We start from the raw sequence: 22,273 nt of genomic DNA on the forward strand, positions 1-22,273 counted from the left end.
GCACAGATGGGCTTTCCTGCTCGACGTCACGTTGCCCCCGAACACCCCCCCCCCCCACCCACACACACACACACACACACACACACACACACACACACACACACACACACACACCTACACACCTTCCAGCTGGTCACTGTTGTCCACCAGAACTGGGTTTGAAGCATAAGTTCTGGCACCGGTCAGGAAGACTGTTGCATCATATTTATGGACATTGCACTGGTCGTCATCTCAGTCTTACGGCTGTGAAACAGTCGGAGTGGTCTGGGTCAAGCTTGCGGGGTCAGTTTGGGCCCGGCACCTTGAGTGCAGTGTGTGGCGTTACTGGAAATTGGCTGTCATCTGATAGAGGGGCCGTTTTTAACACGACTTCAGCCCCCCCTCTCTGTGTCTCTCTGCCTCGTTCTGGTTTTCTGACAGGGCCGCTCAGGAGACGAGTGAAGTCTCCTAGACCTCCGTCTCTATTAACTCCTCTCCTCTCCTCCTCCCACCCCTCGTTCCCTCCCTCCCCTCTCTTTCATCCTGCTCTTTTTCACTCTTTCACAGCCTGGCTTTCTCCCGTGTCCTCATTTGCAGCTGAAAGGAGCCCTTGGCTGTTCATTTTTACATTTTCACCCCTTGAGAAAGGCACGGTTCCCCCCTACAAGTGGCTCAGGGACAATAATCCCAGCCCACCGGCCCGTATTGGTATTCCGGGCAGGTTACCCTGGTTGACCTGTCAAAGCTCGGGTGCTGTAGATCTTTCATATGAGGATTAACTTTGTGGATAGCTGTTCTTCAGACTCTTGAGCCATTCTTATGAGTGATATGGAGCTTCATGTATTTGAGTGGGTGGACTTGGTTTGACACGAGGCACGAGCAGAGCTACCTTTATGAAAAAAACAGCTATAAAGCTATGAATACAGTGGGATTTATTTAAGCCTGCCCTGCTTTCAATCCAATAAAAGTAATTGTGCTGAGTTTGTAATGAAACGTGCAGTTGTTCACTCTAAACTATATGCTCAGAAAAGTGTATAACACAAAATTGATCACAATAATGATAGAATATCATCACACTGCCCATCTCTAATAACTCCAAAGCATAAAAAGAATGTATTATCATGCGTCTTCAGGATACTTTGCTTTGTTTGCAGTCATTGAGTAACAGTCTGTTTTGAATGCCGTGCCGCTTTGTGTACTGCCCACCTGATTTGGATGGTTTTGATGTCTTAATGCCAAAATCAAAGTGGTGCTTGGCCCCCTTTTGCGTCAGACAGTACTCGTTGTTTCTAAAAAGAGAGAAACGTTTCACAGGAGTCAAAGTTGTTCGGAAGATCCTGTGACGTGAAATTTGAAGTGCAGTCGGTTTTACGCAGCTGCTGGCCCCTTGACCCTTCCTCTTCACCAGTGTAAACAAACAAATCCATCGCACTTAAACAGCCTTGTTTCTTGCATCATCAGCTCTTTCCTTCCCTCCATTGCCATTTAGTAGCTCTACCAGATTTGGATAGATGGCACGCAAGGGGAAGTGGGAACCGAATTTCACAGCTGAGAGAGCTCCAAAGCGGCCCGGCCTCGGCAGGCCAGAAAGCATCGGGCACGAGGGAATCTGAGTCTGGCTCAAGCCCTTTGAGTCCCTTTACTAGAGTTCATGCCAACACAGCAAATAGAGAATTAGCGAACGTGCCTCTTGGGCGGCTTTGTAGTAATATGAAGTTATTAAACCCTTTCATCTTTGCCTTCCCGAGGGGCCGCTGGGAAAAGGCTCCAGATGGGGGTATTCTTTCTGTACATTCTTAGAAATAAAGGTTCCCAAAAAGGCTCTTTCCTTGGACATGCTTTTCTAGGGGGCCCTTTACATTATGTGATTCTTCACACTCACATTTGCAAGGAACCATCCATCTAAAGCCAGAGCGGTTATTCTGTGGCATTGCTCCAGATGACCCCTTATTTTTAAGAGTGTAATGGACTTCAGGAGAAGGTCGAGCGTTTTGTTTTGTTTACACTCTGTTCAGGGTTGAGTGAACCGTTCCTTCTCTCTTGTTTGTCAAATACTGTATTGATCTGCTTATTCAGAAATGTTCCTGCAGTTTTGGCAAACCAAACCACGACTCGTTGGGGCTGGTTTTCATGGCTTGACTTAAGATTCACATATGAATCAGCAGTACAAACTGAGGCATATGGGGAAGTTACTAAAGCTTACAAGGGATTGCAGTAATTATTGCGATATTTTTGTTAAGTACATCCTGTTTCTTGTCTCCTTTCAGCTCCTGGCTATCAGTTGGCCAATAATATCAGCCAATATTGAGGTTCAATGGGTTGTTGGCATCCACAAAAGTCTTTTAGATAATGCAGCAATATGTAATGTCTTTATTAATATTACTTTTTAAATATACAAGAAGACAGAAATGTGACAATAAGGGAATGCGCCAGTATGGGAATTGTGATCTGACATTTTTCATATATATGTCTTTGGATGCTGATAGATAATCATTTGTTGCATGTAGAAACTGGGGCTAGATCCACCTGGATTAGCATGGTGGGATAAAAAATACTTATTTGTAGAGCTTTACAAATCCAGTAAAACGAATAAAAGTAAGATATTTTAGCTTGGTAGCCCAGCGTCAGCTTAAAGCGGAATTCCACCAGTTTTACAAAGTGTCTGAATAATAGGCAAGATCAGTAGTTGAGATATAAACAAAGTCATTCAGAGTAGATTTTTATGAAATTTATAGAAAAATGTGGTGGTGACAGGAACCAGGGGTCTGATGTCTGCAATGCAAATATAGACATTTGTTTGATGAATGACCAGAGAACCTACACACACTTTCAGAGGTTTTTTTGTATTTAATTTGATTTTGGTTAAAAAAAAAACTTTGAGGACTATTTTGCCTTAGTGTATCCCTCCATCATGAATAGATCAAAATAAACGGGTTAAAATGTGTTTTAGGTCCAAGTTTTATAACAAAACTACTGTAAACACTCAGGCATCAGGCTGAGTATTCATAACCATTTCACTTAATAAACTTAGCTTTTAGAGGCCCTTTAGAGCTCTTCAGACGTCTGGTTCCTATCACCACCACTATGATCAATTCTGACTCTTTAGTTTCTCTAGAACGAAGCATGTCACACAAAACCACTCCACGTGACTCTATTTACATCTTAACCATTTAATTATGCAGAAATTCTGAAAGATTGGTGGCGTTCCCCTTTCACATTCTGCACTTTTGGAATGTAATAAAAACATGATTAGATGTAGGTTTTAAAAATTGGCCAAATTGAAACTTCTCTCCCATATTTAAGCAAATATCCGCCAATATGATATGATTTTGACATAATTGTGCATCCCTAGTGACGATCATATTTGACCATGCATTTGACAGCAACAGGTATGTCTGTCAGTAAAGCACTGGTTAGCCAAATTGTTGGTTATCGGAAATTCTTATTCTTTAAATTCGTAGTCAGAAAGTGTTCATATTGGTTGGGCCCTTCTTTCAGCACAGTGGGGATTTAGGTAAATTCCACATTGAAAGAGTGAACTCTTAGATACAGTGGCAGATACAGTGTCAGTCTTCACAGAGTGAAGAGAACGTTTTAAAGGAGGCGGCCTGGCTTCATCTGTTTCGCAGATGTCCTTACGGTGCCTAAACTCTGCTTTAGTACTCTAGACAGCACAGACACACTTCCATGCAGTACTTATTGTCCCATATTTAATGAAGTAGTTCTCACAGACTGGCACACACTGTACCACGCAGACTCTTTCCTAGCATGGTTTTAATAACAGAGAGAGGAAGACTCTTTGACCTGAATCCCTGTTGCAACACTCACCCAAAATGTGGTTCCTCAGTCCCATTTCTCTTGTTCCTCCAGATGCTTGGAAAAACCACAGGGGCCATGTGCCATGCATGCTGGTGACATCATACAATCCCACAGTTCTGTTTTTCTGCCAGAGTGGCAAAAGGAGACGAGAGAATAGTCGTTAACTGGATTTTCTCTTTTAAAAAGATTTGTTTGTGTGTGTGAATTGTGAAGTTTCTGTGATTTGTTCTTTCAGGATTCAGAACCACCAGATTTTTTTGTGTAAAATGTGTGCTTCTAAACTAAAATTGTGGGAAGTGGTGGCTCAAAATCGTGTCATTTTCCTGACGTTTTATTTTGGATTTGATCCCATTCGGAGGTTGGCAAGTTCCCACTTACAAGCTTCAGTCAAGCGCAGCTTGAGTTATGCTAAATGGGCTAATCTGTGGTGGGCTTCTGTTAGCATAGAGCATTGAATTATATCTATGTCCTGGTTAAAAATGGTTTCATACAACCAAGTGTAAAAAAATGTTTTCTTTGGTGAATTATGAACAGTTTATAATATTTTCACTGAAAATGTTTCACTTAAAACTGGTATTTACTTGTTAGCTTGATGGCTATATGTTATGCTAGCTTCGGTTTCCTGTGTTTCTCCATTTGAGAGTGAGAAAAGTGGAAAGTGATGTCAAACGCGTCGCTGCTCACAACTCAGATGAACTCATAGCTGTAAAATAAGATGGAAATAACAGCACAACTGTTGTGAATGTGGCGTCACTTCATTAGCGCCATGCTAGTGTTTTGCTGCACACACTTAAAAATAAAATGGCACTTCATGGGTTCTTAGTAAAGGGAATAGTTCTGTTTCAACCTGTACGTTCTATATAGAAGTATTTCTTGCTTAAATGGTTCTTTGGTGAAATCGTTCTTCAGATTAATGGAGAATGTGTTGTATATGGTTCTATATAGAACCTTTCTGAAAATGGCTCTATATAGCACCAAAACCTTTTTTGTTGTAACAATGTCAAGTTTGTAAGAATAGAAAAAAGTGTTTTTGGTACTATTTAGAACCATTTTCCAAAAGGTTTTAGATGCACACTTAAAAAAGGAATTTTTTTTAGGAAAGGTAGTGGTTCTGTTTAGAACCATGAGTTAACCATGCTTAATTGGCTTTTTGAATGGTGAAATGTTCTTCTAATGTTACAAGCTTGACATTGTAACAATAGCAGGACACACTTTGGTGCTAGAACCATATAGAACGCATTCTCCAATTGTCTAAATTGAACCATTGCCTCTGCTAAAGAATGCTTGAAGAACCATCTTTTTTTAAGTGTGTAGAACCATATACAGCACATTCACTATCAATCTGAAGAACATTTTAAGCATGAAGGCATATAAATACAACCATGTCTTAGGAAGGCTTGTAGAACCATGCACAACACATTCTCCATCAATCTGAAGAATGCTTTTGGTACTATATCGAAACCTTTTCAAAGACGTTCCAGCTATATAGAACCTTATACAACACATTCTCCATCAATCTGAAGAACCATTTCATCATGTAAAGAACCATTTAAGCAGGAAAGCGTCTAAATAGAGCCATTGCGTTTACTAAAGAAGCCTTGAAGAACCAACACGTTCTCCATCAGTCTGAAGAACACTTTTGTTACTATATCAAAGAGGTTCTAGCTATATAGAACCATGTACAACACCTTCTCCTTCAATCTGAAGAGCTATTTCTCTGTGCAGAGGCGCATTTAGGCATGAAATGCTTTTATGTAGAACCCATGATTCTAAGTAGGACCATTATTATTTTTTTAAAGAACTATCTTTTGGTGTTTGGTTTATGCTCAGTGGAGGTTATTTGCACCATATTTCACTTTAATAAACCACTAAAAGAAGACATGTTCTGTTATTCGTGTCTTAGTTCTTGGGTAGAGTGTGTTTTGTTGGCGGTAAAATGCATTAAGAACCGTTGGAGCCTGTTTACACCACTCCAACCTGCCATGCTTTCCTCCCGCTGATGTGTTAGAGGCTACATGGAGAGCGAGAGAGAGAGGAACAGCATGTGCTAGAGAGAGAGAAGCCTAATATGATTAAATACTAAAGTAAGCCTTGCTTTTTTTCAACGCACTGAATTCCATTATGTCATTCTCGGGAGAATTTGAGCTGCATTCTCTAAGTAAAACCATTGTCTTGTCTTCTTCGAGCTTTTGAGTGTGCGTATGTACGGGCAGATAAGGAGGCCTAGGAGATAAAGATGTTAAAGAATGCCGACCGCAGCACAAACGCTAAACCTTAATTATGCCTTTTTACAAGGCACCTTAATCAAAGCTGCGCAGTTTGGGGATGAATCAAGGCCCTTGTTTAGTGAGACCTCAGCAGCGCAAGCATTATATTGGCTTCTTAAAAAGACGGAAGAATGATATAAGTTTCGAGGCTTGAAAGCATCCCAGCAGCTCTTTAAAGATTGGGCACCATAATGAGTCTATGAAGAATGAATTGACGGCGTCAACTTTTCCTTTCTAAGGGGAGTTGGGAAGTTTAGCTTTTCTTTGGGGAGCTGCTGACATTTTGCTATAATTGAGGCTAAATAGCACTGTGAAGAAGTGTCGTATCAAGAAATGCTGGTTTTCAAAGCTAAGTTTAGAAATTATTATATGCACCAAGTGCCTGCTTATCATTTCAGGCCCATCAACTCTGATACCAGTTTAGCAAACTACTGAGGGTAAACTAATGAGGGTGGAAGAAGGCCAGTGGTCACCAACCCTGCTACTGGAGCTCTGTGGTTGTTTGCAAAAGTTTGAGCACCCCGGTCAGATTTTTTTCTTCTTGTAAGAACACACTTCTGCATGTTTAATGCAAAGCTACTATTTATTTGGTCAGTTTAACATATTGGGGGAAAATGTCTCTCCATTAACTGCCTATAGAAGTCCTTGTTTATCTGAATGAGGTGAGTTAGATTCAGGATGGAGGTAAAAGCCTCAGATCTTCACAAATGTAGATCTCCAGAGGTTGTTGACCAACTTTCTGGCTGTTTTCAGCCAAATTCTGTCTTGATCAGCCAACTTTAATACGTTGGGCAGCCTTGATCATAGCATTCTATGAAATCAAGGGCCTGTCAACACTTGCCATTACCCTGGCAAAGCTATATCTTGTCCATTCATTGTCATATGATGCAGAATGTGTTGCTCAGTTCTAATGTAGTGTTAAATTGAGATTGCGTCTTCATAGCTGTTTGAGTTTGATGCCATTTGATTGAATTTGAGCACAGTTGTCTATTTTAAGTCTGATGTCACTTTGGTCCAGTCCTGTTGAGCATGCTGATGGACTTGGTTGGCTCCTTTTAGCTACTCTCAGCTCGTTTTACCCATCAGATATTCGTGTCTGCAGAAGGATGTGGGCTAGATTTACACTTGGGAGATATAATGACTTCTGTGGCCCAGCACTTCTGCAAGGGCATTTCCTGTTTGACTTTGGGTGGTTTCACATGAAATTTGCTTCTCTGTTGCAGATTTCTTTTCCAGATTTTTTACAGAGCATGCTTTGTCGCATATGGCGAATAAACATAAGCCACGAGTAACGACCCCAGTTGATGATGAGTCCGTGCCTGTATCGGTTTTATGGCATCACAACATCTGGTTCTTGGCTTTAAGATCCCTTTGGCAGGTAGCAGAGGCCATTTAAGCCAGGGGTTGTTTGTGCTTTACATAATGCTTTTTTGAGCCAATCCTGAAACCTTCAGGAAGAGGATTACATTTGAGCAAATTCTGAAACAAAGGAGCCAGAGGGTTCCTTTGGGTTCCCTTAAGAACCTTGCTGTTGAGATCATAAGACAAAAGGTTGGAGAGCATTGTGTTGTCTTCTCTTCTTGCCTCTCTGAACAGTCAGAGGAAAGGAAAGCAGTTGGAGGGGAGAGTCACCCATGATGTGGCACAGAGCAGGAGTCCAGACGTGGGATTGGAAGGCAAAAAGAGTGAGTGAGTAAAGAGAGGAGTGGAGCAAAGGGAGAGAGAAGGGGGGGGGGCAGAGGAGGAGATGTCTGCAGACTGTAGGTCATTCAGAATGTGCCAGCCCTGGCCAGTCCAGCGGTCAGAGGCACGCAGGGTTGCGTCGGCCAGCTGACGTGACTGCAGGTCATTCAGGGTCCTCCTGGCTGGCTTGCTACTGCTTGTTTACATCACTCAAAATTTTTCTATACTTTTCTGATGCTGATGTGGGACAAGTGTTTTTTTTGACTACTGCTTTTACAAATTGGCACAAGCATTATAATACATAAGTACACTGTAATAAGCAAAGCATTGTAGTGCAACAAGAGAGTATGAAACAAGGCACCAATCTTCCTCCATCCACCCACAGGTATGTGCACATGCAGGATCAAGATAAGAAAGACCCAAAAGAAAAAGAGAAAAGGAACAGAATGGGTAGAACATGCATCTGTCACGGTGCTCAATGCTATGCTGTCCGGTTCATTTTCTATAAAAGTAAAGAACAGCTGCTAAATGTATGCATTGTTTTAAATTAAATCTGATCTTTTTCTAGCTATTAGCTGTTACATAAATAGGCGCATAAACATTTCTTGTGTCTCCTTGCTCATATGTTCCTCTTTAAGTTTGCTAGATTAAGTCTTTGTTTTGTAAACTACTTATCAGTAATCTGGTTTGAACAGGGCTATGTGGGCTTCATTTGGGCTGGAGGGCTGTAAATGATACCTGAATTCTCGTTGATGTGTACACAGTCTTGTTATTGTGTTGTTGCTTCGGTTTACCTGGGATGATGATGACTGAACTGCTGTCAGCAGTAGGTTACGGCCCGATGTCAAGGCATTGAAGGACAAAGCATGTATGGAAATGTATATTGGTGCTCATATATTAGATATCCTACCCAGTCTTATAGCTTTTCTTGAATATAGGAATGGGCAGGTTTGAGTGGAGATCCACACATAGGATCAACCCTGGTACCAGAAAGCTTTGTCATGATTTTTGTCTTGCCCAGACTGGCACAAAAAAAACCAAACAAACAAAAAAAACAATATACATCTTCAAATGCACTACCACATGCAGTGTCCTTCAATTTCTTGATTAACAGGCTTTAGCCTATTGCTGACACCAGTGCAGCCTTCCTAATCTGAAGCTACAATACAATAACAAAAAACTTTGCACAACATTGAGTACACAGGCCTTAGATAAAGCCAACCAGCACCAATGAAGTCCACATAACTAAATTAGACAGCTGAGATTTACACAGCAAAGAATGAAAACAACTAGCAAACTTAAAAAGGCAAATTGTCTAGCATTCTAAGCTATGATATACTACCCCAGCAGGCAGGAGAAATGTTTAATCACTTTTTCCACCTTTGATGACTTGATTTGCATAGACATTTGCCTTGACAGCCTGTTTAAAGCAATTTTAGTAACAATGACAACAGTGACATAGACAAGGCAACATATTTTTCATACAAGCTAATGTAGTCCATTAACATCAAGCTTGCAGAGGACATTTAGCCATGCTCAGCTTTTTCAGAGCTGCAAGTTGCAAGTTAAAAGCGCTAGCCTGGATAATGCGTATAAAAGATGGGCAAAGATGGGGCTAAAAACAATTAACCAGCTGCTTGATGGGAGTCTATTTAAATCTTTCTCACAACTCCAAGACAAGTTTGCTCTACCATCAAGTGACCTATTTAGATATTTACAAATTAGACATTATAATACAAAAAACGAACTGGGACAAGCAACCAATATAGAAACCCATTTTATACATTTGTTTGAACAACGTGCATCAACAAAAAAGCAAATTTCTCATATGTATAAAAAACTAATGATTGACTGTCAAGACAACACTTTACATCTCAAAGGACAATGGGAATTGGAACTGAATGTAGTTGTGGAGGATGAAGTTTGGGAAATTGTATGTTCCAGATTCCAGTTCTATGGAAAGAATTCGACTGGAAGGTTAAAATTAGGTATTTTAGGACTCCACTGATTGCGTGTGTTTTAAAAAAACTCTACCAATAAATGTTGGAGAAACTGTAGTATGGTTGGAGACTTTACTCATGTGTTCTGGGATTGTCCAAAAATAAAGACATTCTGGAAGAATATTAAAGAGCAGTTGGATAAAATTCTAGAAGTTCATATTCCCATGGACCCATTACTGTTCTTTTTGGAAGTGTTACCTGAACGCATGTTTACCAATGATCAGTGCTCCATGATGCATGTTCTGTTGATGATTGCAAGCAAATTGATTACGGTTAATTAGAAGATGCCTAATCCCTCAACAGTTGTACAGTGGTTACAACAAGTCAAGCATGTTCATGGTGGAGCACATGACAGCCAAGCTACAATTAAAAGTACCTATTTTTATAAGAAGATGGAAACCTGTTATTGTTTACCTTAGTTATTTATTTATTTATTTATTTCCCCTTCCTTCCCTCTGAGTATATGTGAATGTGTGTATGGAGCTACAGAATGTGTGGATACGTATATGTGCTTATGTATTGTCCCTGCAACATGCATGTTAAATGAAGCCCCAATCTCAGGGTGAATTTGTTATATGTTAATAGCCAGTCAATGTGCGTTTTAATGGCAATAAAGTTAATAAAATGTAAAAGTAAAAAAAAAGAAACATTAGGCTTTCTGACCCTGATGAAAGGGAGGTCAGGGGAGAACAGGGAGTGGCGAAATATTTCAGAGATGACATCTGTGCTTGGTGTTTCATTTCACGAGGCTACACAGATTTGTCGGCATCAGCCCTAAAATATGAGTCCCCAGCTGTGATTTTATTACGTCTTGCATATTAAGTCCATACCTCGAAACACCTCAGCTGTGAAAGAATTATTCCAGGCTATACATTTGCTTTCTGATGGATGGGTGCTCTGTCAGTTATGCTGGAAAGTTCATCTTGAAATATGCATTTAATAAAGGCTTAGATCATGTGATGCTAGTGTTGTTGGTAGTCCAGGTTAGCATGAGGATTGATTGCTCCCTAAATTAGAGGATAAAAACGGAGAGAGTGGTGTCAGCATTTCTTCCACTCAGTCACTTGTACAAACCTGCCCCTGCCATTTTTTTTTCAAATAATGACACAGCAGGCCCCCCCCCCCAAAAAAGCATGGGCCCCCTAGATCTCTTAAGCATATGTGTATGTGGTGGGGTGGAGGGGCTTGTATGCGTTGAGTGAAGGAATGACGGTGGCAGAAAGTAAGAAGCTGAAGTTGTCTGAGTGAAAGGAAGAGTGTGGTATGGGTACTGATGCATGTGTGATGAGTGAATTTGTCAGCGGCAGTAGTATAAGCAGACAGTGAGCAATGAGCAGAGGAGGCATTCCTGCTGCAGTGAAGTGTTTAAGTAGGCCTGAGGACATTTCTAATCTCTACATTATGTAGAGAAAGCAGGGAGAGGGCAGTAGGTGGTAAAAGTATGTTCTGCCGCAAGTCTCTAGTGCTCTCCCACTATGGCCAATAACCAAGACCCTGTTTACACCTGCTCACTTCATACATCTTGAGTATCAGGACTATATCTGGATGAGGCCAAACCACATAGTGTAAACGCACCCAAAATGCATTTAGAACAGGCACAAATCCGATCGCTCAAACCACTTCTGGAGTGGTCCGAGAGGCATTTGAGCCACATTATGGAAGCGTAAATACATCTGTCTCTCCAAGAGACATTCGACAATCGAAACCCCTCCCAGTACAACCGAAACGTCTCCCCTTGCACTCACTGAGCACATAATCCGTGTCTGCGAGGAAGGTAATCGTGGAGGACACACATGGTTGGGAACCAGATGAAATGAAATGCTTAATCACAATACGGACAGGCGCTGCTGTGCAAAACATGCTGCTGATCAGTTGATAAACAGTTGGTAGCCGGATTTGCGTATTCCGGGCAACACAGCAATCGGATTTCAGTCGGATTAACCAGAGACACATTTGGCTACCAAGTGTAAACACGTGGTTAAAATCTTAGCAGCATATAATTCAGATACTACATGAAGTGACCAGGTGTAAACGGGGTCTAACAGTATGGTAGTGTGAATATGGTATGTTATGCGGTCGTGGTCGATGTAAGGGATGCACTGATTCCACTTTTTCCATTCTGATACTGATTCATGTTCCTGCCGATACTGGTACTGAACTTTATGTATATCCCAATAAAATGATTTCCGATATTGAAGAAATCCTTAACGGTGGCTAACAATGACCCTCACTTTTAATACAAACCAAATGTAACAAGTGAAGTAAATTAAAAATATTTTTAGTTGTTCAGTTGTAAGTACCTGTAAGTACATGGCAGATTCTCAGGCTCTCCGACACCAGCACTAGAATGTTGTTTCTTTTGTCCCGTGTGTGTCCCATACACTTGCTCTTACGCCGCTGCACATCAGACTGTATCAAACTACATATGAGGGAAATTTTATTTTGAAACTACTAAATTAACTATGTAAATAAATAATAATTCCAATAAAATACTGTCAATAAATAAACATATCAAAGCAAAGCTATAAAAGCTGTTTTTGATCAGACATTTTTGTGAATATTATGATAGACATGAGCAATTGGAAAAGGACAAAAAAAAAGTGCAGAATACATAGATGAATAAATTTGATTTGTTGCAGGCCACCTGTAGCTGACATACACAAAGCCTTGTCTTAATGTTGTTTAAGGGAAATCTCATGGAGGCCCTGGTTTGGGTTAATTAAGAATATGTGCATTGCCTTCTAAACAAAGACAAGCTGTGTGTGATGCATTAGTGAGAACAATACGCTTTGTTTTCAGTGTGAAGCAATCCTGAAAGCCATGGGAGTGCTCAATCCAATCACCTCACGCACGCCCAATTAGGCCCGGTAATTAGAACGCAAACTGACGAAGAAATGTGGGCCTTGATTTGGGCTGCGGCAGCCCTCATGCTACTGCTGCGAAAGCAGACGCCTCCGCAAAGAGTTCACTTTCTCTGAATAGAGAGAGAGATGCTTGTAATCTATGGGAAATGCCTTGGTACCATAACTTAGAGCTGTATTCATTGTATTAGAAATCAAGTAATCTTGTAGTAACTTCTGAATCTAGAAGGTTTTTTAAGCCAATAAAACAATAAAAATGGAGACAAGCCATAGCTTATTTTAAGGAGTCCCAAATATATTCAATGTAAGATTAAAAAAAGAGAAGCACTATATGGCCAGAAATGCATAGAAATACCTGTGGCTCAGGCTTCTGTACTGTAAGAAATACATCAAGCAGAATGTAAAATATGCATCATTTAAAATTGGCTTCTGATTTATTGACAACAAAAATGCCACATATACAGCAATATGTGGTAGCAATTAGATTTTACATAGGCTTATATAGATATGTTTTGTCACACCATACAATATGTTTAACAACGGAAATTTCATTGCATTTTGTCACTGTCCAAATAAATAAACAAACCAAAAAATAACGGTGACGATTTGTCCACTAACAGATTGTTGCTGCTTTTACCTTATGATGTCTGGCCGGGCCCACTCTGAAATAAAGATGTCTAAAAAGTAGTGTTGCCAGAATGCCATAATGTATTGTTTAAAGCTGCTAAGGCTGCCATTAAAACCCCTTTTTGGGCTCCAAGTTGAAAATGAATTTAGAGTCTTTTAATAAAAGTATGCCTGGACTTAAAGGAATATCAAGGTTTAGAAAACTGGACATGGTTATGGTTACGTAAAGCAAGCTTGAAACGAATGAATTGATGTGACAGATTTTTGGAGGAGATGAAATGATTACGCCAAATCAAATCTCAGTTTGGACTCGCATTGGGCTCCTTGTTCCAAACTGGAACCGCACCCAAAACTGGGCTTTTAAACGTAATAAACAATTCAGACAAACATGAGACCAGGTCAATTTACAGTTGTGCAGATGCTGAAAGAATTATATCTGTCTGGTGAATGTTATACCAGATGGTTACGATGACGTTACTAGGCTATTGCTGTGGTATCCCAGGTGGCTGCTAAGGTGTTACTAGGCCTTTGCTGTAATAAGGTGTTTATTGGCCGTTGTTGTGTCCTAGGTGGTTTCTTTTATTTTTATATTTATTTATATATTTTTATATATATATATATATATATATATATATATATATATATATATATATATATATATATATATATATATATATATATATATATATATATATATATATGCACTGTTTCCGTATCGGCCCCACGGTCTTGCAAATTTTGTGGTTCTAGCTTGGGAATGGCAACTTAACAAAACAGAACAGTAAGTTGGCTTTACCAGCTAATTTAAAAGTTGGCCCTAATCAGTGACATTTATATTGCATTTTTAAAACTCAGAAACCCCTAAAAAAAAAAAAAAAGCCCTTCCACGAAACCCGTGCCTCGGTGGGTTTAAAACGTCGCTGGTGTTTGGTAACATTTGTCAGCCTTGCGATTTCAAAGCAGCCTTTAAGCTCATCAGGTGTCAGACGTACACGTGTGCGTTTCCGTATAAAAGCGAACGCCTGGTTTGGTGGTGTGTGTTGGATCAATAGCTCCTTGTGTTTGCAGTTATTGGGTTGTTATGGTTTAGCTGACCGCAGCCACTCTTCTGACCCCCTGCTACCTCCACAACAACTGTTTCCATTTATCACACTCTCTCCAGTGTGTGTGTGTGTGTTTGTGAATGTGTGTGCATGCATATCCGTAGTGTGTGCTGCCTTGTTATTGTTGTTTTTACATCAAAGTGCAATATGTGTGTGCCTTTTATAAATTATAGTTCTCAAGGTTTGTGTGAACACTGAGCTAAGGCGAAGCTCTGTAGAGCATTTGTTAAGCATTAGAATCTTAGCTGGAGGTGGCTCGATACCACTGTTTCTTTTCCAGTACCGATGCTGAAGCCTTGAGTATCGGCAGATACTGATACCGAGATTTGACATTTCTTCACTTGGAAATTACTAAGCTTTATAATCAGCTGTTTTTGTTGATGTTTTTCACTTAAGATGAGCAGGCTGGCTTTTTGTTCCCCCTCTAATATCCAGTCCAGCATTTTCTTCTGATATCAACCTGGGACTGATACCCACAATTAGCTGAACTGTCCATCATTTTGTATCAAAATCACAACTTGCTAAAGCACAAGAGCTACAGTTTTACATATATACTTCATTATTTAACATGGTTATAACATGTTTTAAGTGGGAAAATTGGACCTATTGCCACAGAGTTGGTGAACTGGCATATTATTCAGTATTCAACCCTCAAACCTGGAAAAAATGCATGTTCTGTTCTTCTTGGGGGGTTAAAATGCCTCTAATTGTTAGAAAACAATAAAATTTAACTTACAAAATTGGTCAGAAAAAAGTGCAATTAGATATTTTCCGCATTGGAATATGCGCGTTGAATATTATGATAAAATGAAAATAAAACATTAACGTATTCAATTTTGGCCACATTTTAGTTTTGGTCTATTGAAAAATGTATGGTTTTGTATTGGGTTGAATAATGAATAAGGAATCGTTTAAATAATGAATCATAAAATGATTCATTACACCCCTGTCTGATATGCTGTCTCTAGTCTTAGAATCATGTCACGATTAAAAAATATATATGTATAATTTTTTTATTTTTCTACTTTATTTCAACATGGGATCTGGCCTTTACATTGGCTGAAAATTTAATGATGAATGGACCAATAGAAATGCTCCAAAATGACTGGAAATAAAATGTCTTTACATTTTTTATTTATTTATTTTTTTGGGACAGTGACCGTTACCATTCTCCTTTCTGGGGTATTTTAGTAAATGGTGGAGATACAGAAGTATTTACCAGGTTACACAAAGTCATTATGCATCATAGTGGTCAGTATGACAGCCCCAAACAATATCTCAATGCAATAAGCACTAAAGGTCCTCAGATTGTTGTGGTCTTGTTATTTGGCCCTCTGACAGCTCTTTTCTCAGCTGGAAGAAGTTGCCAAACGACTTGTTTGCATTCCGAATGACAGGCAACTAACTGGTCGCGTGGCTTCTGTAGTCGTCTCTCTTGCCCTCTGGCCATCTATTAGTCCAGCCGTCTGTAACCCCCCACACTGCTTCAGTCTTTCTTCCCTGGCGTCCCTCTAACAAGCCCTAAAGGCTCCGCAGCGCTTGTTATGGAATAACCCCCCTCCGGGGGCTCGTCCGGGCCTGCACTTAGTTTACGGCTCTGAGGAGATGCAGCCGCGTGAGCTCTCAGCTCCTCTAGTCTGGGGTTCAAATCACGGCATTAGGAAATGTCAAGGTAAGCATTTGCTAAAGAAGAACAGCTGGAGCTGCTTCTACAGCAAAGACGAGTGAGGGGGCACCAGTGTTTACGAGATGTTCCTGTCTGCGCGACAGAGAGCGAGAGACAATGACCATAATCCAACACCAAGAAAGGCTATTTTCAGTTGGAGACCGTGCAATTTGTGTGATTTGTGCTTGTGATTTGTATACCGCAAAGATTAAGATGTGCTACAGTTTAAGTTCGCTTTAGGTTCAACCAGCCTGGAAGGTAATTGCCAAAAAAAAAAAAAAACTTTGAGATGTTCCACTCCATTTTGGATGGTTTGTCAGGGAAAAATGTGAGATTCCGCAATTTATGGGTCATACTCTTGAAACTGCTAAGAATCTTAACAAATATTTGAGTTCATAAGCACATGCAGATAAACCGTATTCATATAGTTTAGTAGATTAGCTGGAGCTCGCTCTCTTTTGGTATATCAAACAGTTTTATTGTTCTGTTTTAAAGTTCTTTGACTTTGTTTACTGTAGTTCTCATTACAGTAAATCTACATATCACTGTTGTCGGAACAAAACCTTGTATCTTCAAAGTGGTAACTTTACAGAGGAAAAGGAAAAAAACATACTGCACTTTTAATGTAAGTCAATGGAACCAGAGTTTTTCTCCAAGTAATTTTGGGCCCCTTTTTTTGGCCTGTTTAGCATGAAATTTACACCCAATGTAAAGGGTGACCGGCATGTACAGAATATGACAAAAACTCAAAATTGACAGAAATGGAGATTCAAGGTTTTGTTCTGACAGCAGTGATGTCTTTGTTCATTCTTGACGTTTGTCATGTTCTACTTTTTTTTTTTTTTTTTTTTAATTAGTGTATGGCTGTGAGGATGTGAACCAAAACAAGCAAATGTTATCTTGCACTCATAAAAAGAAGCACCTGTGGCGGTCATTGTGTAGCAGTAATGACATAAAATTGCAAAACACTGAATTTTGCAAAGTATATACAGACATATGCTGAAGTTTGGTCAAATTGTATGTTGTTGACAACAAGAGAACACGTGGCAGACTTAAATATGGCCTTTTTCTGCTTTTTTAGTGCACAGCTTGTATTTATCTGGGGGGGTATAGAGCTGGGTGATATGGCCAAAAATGTTATCACGATAAACCAAATTCATATTGTTTGATACTGATACATATGATGGCTGATTTTTGCTCCTGGGTGGTTATTTGCTGTTTTAAACTATCCTTTATGGTCAGAACATGACAAACACTCACCAAACAGTGGAACACTTCACAAGTCTGTCATGGGACAGTGGGAGAAAGTTTCTGGTGAGCTGTTTTTATCAGCTGGAAAAGCACGGCTGCAGTTTTTGTAATAGTCATAATTTAAGAAAGAAAACAGATTCTTTTTACTGTCTGGTGACGAGAGCTCGGCTATTCCGTTACACATGCTAAACAAGTGGCCAACCACAGTGCTAAACTGTTTAATTTCTCAACAATGTCTGCTTAGTACAGACAGCAAGCATTAGCCGGCTCAGTAGGTCAGTGATGGATCACACCGTCTTAGCTGGCATCACTCCTACCACATTCATGTCAGAGCATATCACAGCGTTCAGACACCAGCCAGCAGACGACTGGGTTTCTCTCTGGTAGTTTGAGGGCTGAGTCGAAATATATGTAACACCAGTCAAACAGAGTCCTCCTTTCAGGTATGTTTAAACCTAAAGCGATGCTTTTGTGTCATGTTTGATCTCCAGTATCATCAGTTGGCCATGTTGTGTGAGTGACCAAGCACTGCTTCAATTTAGTCAGCTGCTAAAAACAGCTACCCTGGAAAGATGCCGTTCTCCCGCTCTCCAGTGCCTCCCGCTCTCCAGTGCCTCCCGCTCTCCAGTGCCTCCCGCTCTCCAGTGCCTCCTGCTCTCCAGTGCCTCCCGCTCTCAAATGCCTCCTGCTCTCCAATGCCTCAGTTTGCTTTCGTTTAAATCAGCACATGAACTCACATTTTTCACTTTTGAATGCACTAATACTTAAAGTATGACGTTTTGATGGTGCTGTCGTTGGGAGGATAGTGATTGTGATTTAACGCTGCTAAAGCTTGGTAGGATGTTAGGAAAGAGGTGAGTTCACTTCACATCAGTACAGCTACGCCACTTATCTCGTCACTCACACTTGGTCATAGGTGAACAGATCTCCGGTCGCTCCACTCAAACAGGGAATGTATAACTCCACGTTTGCTAAAGTATTTTTGGCGACCCTTTTTTACTTGTGCCCCCCCAAGTTTTTCATGTTGACTTGGAAGTGCGCCCTCTCCTGGCGATAGCAGATATGTATTGCTTTCCTTGCAGTAGACAACACCACCAGGGCTTTCGCTGAACGTGGAAGTGTGAGAATGGTGTATTATATTGAACATTTATTAAACCTTTCTCATCGTTCTGTAGAGGAAAAGTTATATCGCGATATTTATCGTTATTGTTTTATCACCCAGCCTTAGGGGGGGTCTAAAACATGACATAACTTTGCACAGACCACATTTTACTACTAAACAGTAGTTGTGCGTGGAAATGTGCTGAAGTCAGTTCTCTGTAGAGGATGTGTTAATTCACTTTCACAGTCAACCAAACATGTCATTTGATCAGGTGCATCCAAACTTCTAAACTGTGTATTTCAGTAAGAAGCTTTAAAATGCATAGTCTGATGAAAGTAGGTAGATGGATAGATGGGTGGATAGATAGATAGATGGGTGGATAGATAGATAGATAGATAGATAGGTAGGTAGGTAGGTAGATAGGTAGGTAGATAGGTAGGTAGATAGATACTTTATTGATCCCAAAGAACATTCAGAAAGTACACAGAGAACAGTTCTGCAAAACTCAGTATATACAGGTATATCCATAAACTTCACTGGGTGGTGGGAATAAGAATTGAACTTACTTAAATTGGAAAATGTAACTGAAAATCAGTTTAAAATCAATGAAAGTGTTCAAGTCTATCTTTAATGAATTAACCAGACATTATTGTTTGTATATCCAAAAAAGTTTAGCTGATTACTTAAGTTTGGCCCCAGTATTTCTCATGTTTGTGAGATTAACTCTTGTTCTAAGAACAGTAAGTTGTCAATTGACTTGGGGAGAAACTTTGAGATGTTCCAGACCATCTAAAGAAGAGAGCCAAATAATTGGCTGGTCTTTTGTGACCTTCGATGATTGACCCTCCTCCTTCATCTAATACACTGCTACCATTGACGTGTTAATGCTGTGTTTATATTTAATGGGGCTTAATAGGCGTAACGGGTATTGTCATGCGCAAGGACCTTGTAGTCTAACACAGATCTCCTGCCCCCCGCCCCCCACCCCCCTTACCTCAAAGCTGCTCAGGGGGTAGAAAAACCCTCATTTTGTAGGCGGCAGCTTTAAGTACCTGTTTAGACCCCTCATATTATGCCCATGGGCCTTTTCAACAGTAACCGCTGTGGGTAAAGTAGGCGTCTGGATGGCTTTTGTTGTTGTCCTGTAGAGACTGCTATAGGAGCCACGGCAGAGACGCTGGAGTAGGCTCAGGTACCTGCAGTGAAGGACAAAAGTTAGCTGAGGGGAAGGGGAATACCCTGAGAAACCTCAGGTGTTTTGCCTGTCAGGTGTTAAATGTAATGTGCTTTGTATCCTGCCAGCAAAAGTCCCAGAGTTCTTTCCTTCATCTAGCAGCAGCTGGAACATAATTCCCACGGTCTGTGACAGCTGCCGTCATCACATTTTTTTTTTTTTTTTGCAAGACATCTTGTTTGCTTGTTTGGATTTCTACTGCTTGTATTCGTCTCAAGGGCTGTATCTAGTTAGAGATGCTTTTCTCTGAGAGAAATGAGTCAGTGTTGTGTGGCTGATATCAGACGGCCTTTGTACTCTTAAAGATGACTAACGATTTAGGGGATTTAACCATGTCTGAGAAAGTCAGTTATATGGCTTAAGTTTTAAGAGTTGCTATGAAGAGATTAGCTTTAAGGGTTAAGCCAGGGGTGTCCAAAGTCCAGCCTCGGGTCCAAATGCAGCCCACAGACACATTTTAATTGACCCCTGACTTCTGTTTACATTGTATTATAAGTGGCCTGTCAGCCAGTACATTACAGTCCTTCCCTTCACCGAAAGGTGGCAGCTGACCAGACCTGCCTTTTGTCAAAACTACAGACATAAACTCTTAACACTGAATACTATCACTTTGGCCAGATGAGTAACTTCTTAGAGCAAATTCAGTAGTTCAGTGAATATTAGCCATTTAAGGTCGAACAAAAACGTGGCTACACTGTGTTTAGTTCACATGTAAAGAACTTTACCTAAAAATACAAAAACGTATAGATTTTTGTTTAGTTTGTCTCACAAATTCTACTTTTCAACAAGCAAACATTTAAATAGGAATTTGATTTAATACGTTAGACATGTTGTATTGATACTCAACAATTTAAGAATTTATTATAAACGCTTATTGATTCAAACGGTTCTGAATGAACAATAAAAGAAGCCTCATGCATCTTTTATACAGTGATGGGAAACAGAACACCCCTGGGTTAAGCCAAACTGATATTACAATCTTAAAAACAAAGGTTTCAAAATGACCTGGACAGAAGTTCTTGTGCAAACCCCAGCTGGTGTATAATCTTTGGAACGTTAAGGTTCTTCACACTTGAACATCTCATTTAGATCTGTTGAAAGGTTATCAGTGAAAACAAAAGTAATTATTGTATGGGGCTCCCAAGAATTTAGTCAAAATTCATCCATCCATCCATCCATTTTCCAAGCCGCTTCTCCGTCAGGGTCGTGGGGGGGTGCTGGAGCCTATCCCAGCGGTCATTGGGCGGAAGGCAGGACACACAAAATTCAGTTTTTCAAAATTTCTGCTTAATTAAATTATGCTGTAAACAAAGTCATTCCAAGTTTGAGGTGAAATGTGCCATTCTCCAGAAACTTAGAGAGAATTATTCACAGTGGTGTTGATAAGAACCAGACGTATGAAGAGTTTAATGCCTTTAGAAATTCCCTTGCAAAACGTTATTACACGAAATGGATAAGAATACAAAGCCTGATGCCTGAGATTGCTTTACATTAATCATGAGGCCTTTCAAAGGCAAAATAGTCCCCCCAAAAAACTTTACCTCTATTGTACCACCATAAACATTCCATATAAAAAAAACAAGACACATAGAGATTCACTGATAGCTTTGAATAGTAAGTGAAATGGCTCTATTTGTGTTGTAGACATTGTGACCCCTGGTTCCTATCAGCACCATTCTATGGAAATCGGAGTCAGTAAGTTTCTCCATGGTGAAGCATTTCCTCAAACCACTCTGAATGACTTTGTTTATATCTGGATGACTGAATTCTGCAGGAAGTCTGAAATACCTGGGATTTAATGAGTATCTCTATAATGTCAGACCTAGGGTTATCCTCTGGGTGTGACACTTTCTGTAGCATTTCTGTCTAACCTTTTAGCCCCATGAAGGCAACAAATGACTGTAAGTCAGCTCGGTGGTGAATATTTAAAACCGCGTATCAAAATCCCATGGTCCTCTCCCAGTCTCAAATACGAAATCCGGTGTATTCCATGGGTGCCAGTGCTAAGCTGCAGCTGTTGAGTGTTTTGTAATGAATGTGTCTGGAAAGCAACCAGCCAGACCAGGCCCCCATCTGCCACTCCACTCGTTCATTTACTTTCATAAAACACTCCATCCCCTGTTCCCTTGCTCGATTTAATGCTCGTAATGTATTTACTTGAGATCATTAGTTCATGGCTGAGTTTGGATTTGCTTGATGTCTTCATGGCCATGTGCGAAATCCTGCTCCTTCTTGCAATTCTGTGCCTTTCCTCCAATAAGCCACTTCTGCGTCTTTCTCGCCACAGAACGGCAGGATTTTAGTTGCTGTGATCAAGAGCAACGGCTGAAGAAGCGGAGGGGATTAATGCGGGGAAAAACACTGCGTCTCCACGACAACCATGCAAAAAAACGAAGAAAAGGAGAGGGAGATCAGGCTGGTGTCAGGTCGCCTGTTTGTGCGCTTGCCCTCGTCGGACTTGGCCTCAGAGAGAGAACAATTACATGGCAGATTAAGAGCTTGGCCCCGGTAGAGAGATATGGATGGTTGGGTCTCACCTCTGAGGAGGGTTGGATTTTGGTTCCCTGGAGAGTTCAAAAAAAAAAAAGAGCCGCCTGTGCCGGACAAGAGGACACGGTCTGTCCATGCCATGTGTGGTTGGCGTTCCGCCTGGTGTGGTGGCTTTGGCCTTGGCATCAATA

The 22,273-nt window shown here is 40.5% G+C and overlaps 1 protein-coding gene across 1 annotated transcript in view; it reads left to right on the plus strand.

Moving 5' to 3' along the window:
* bmp1a (bone morphogenetic protein 1a) overlaps positions 1-22,273 on the plus strand; it is an 84,430-nt gene that overhangs the window by 844 nt on the left and 61,313 nt on the right. The window lies entirely within an intron of this gene.

This window comes from Pygocentrus nattereri, chromosome 29 (genome assembly GCF_015220715.1).
Source record: "Pygocentrus nattereri isolate fPygNat1 chromosome 29, fPygNat1.pri, whole genome shotgun sequence".
Classification (NCBI taxonomy): Eukaryota; Metazoa; Chordata; class Actinopteri; order Characiformes; family Serrasalmidae; genus Pygocentrus; species Pygocentrus nattereri.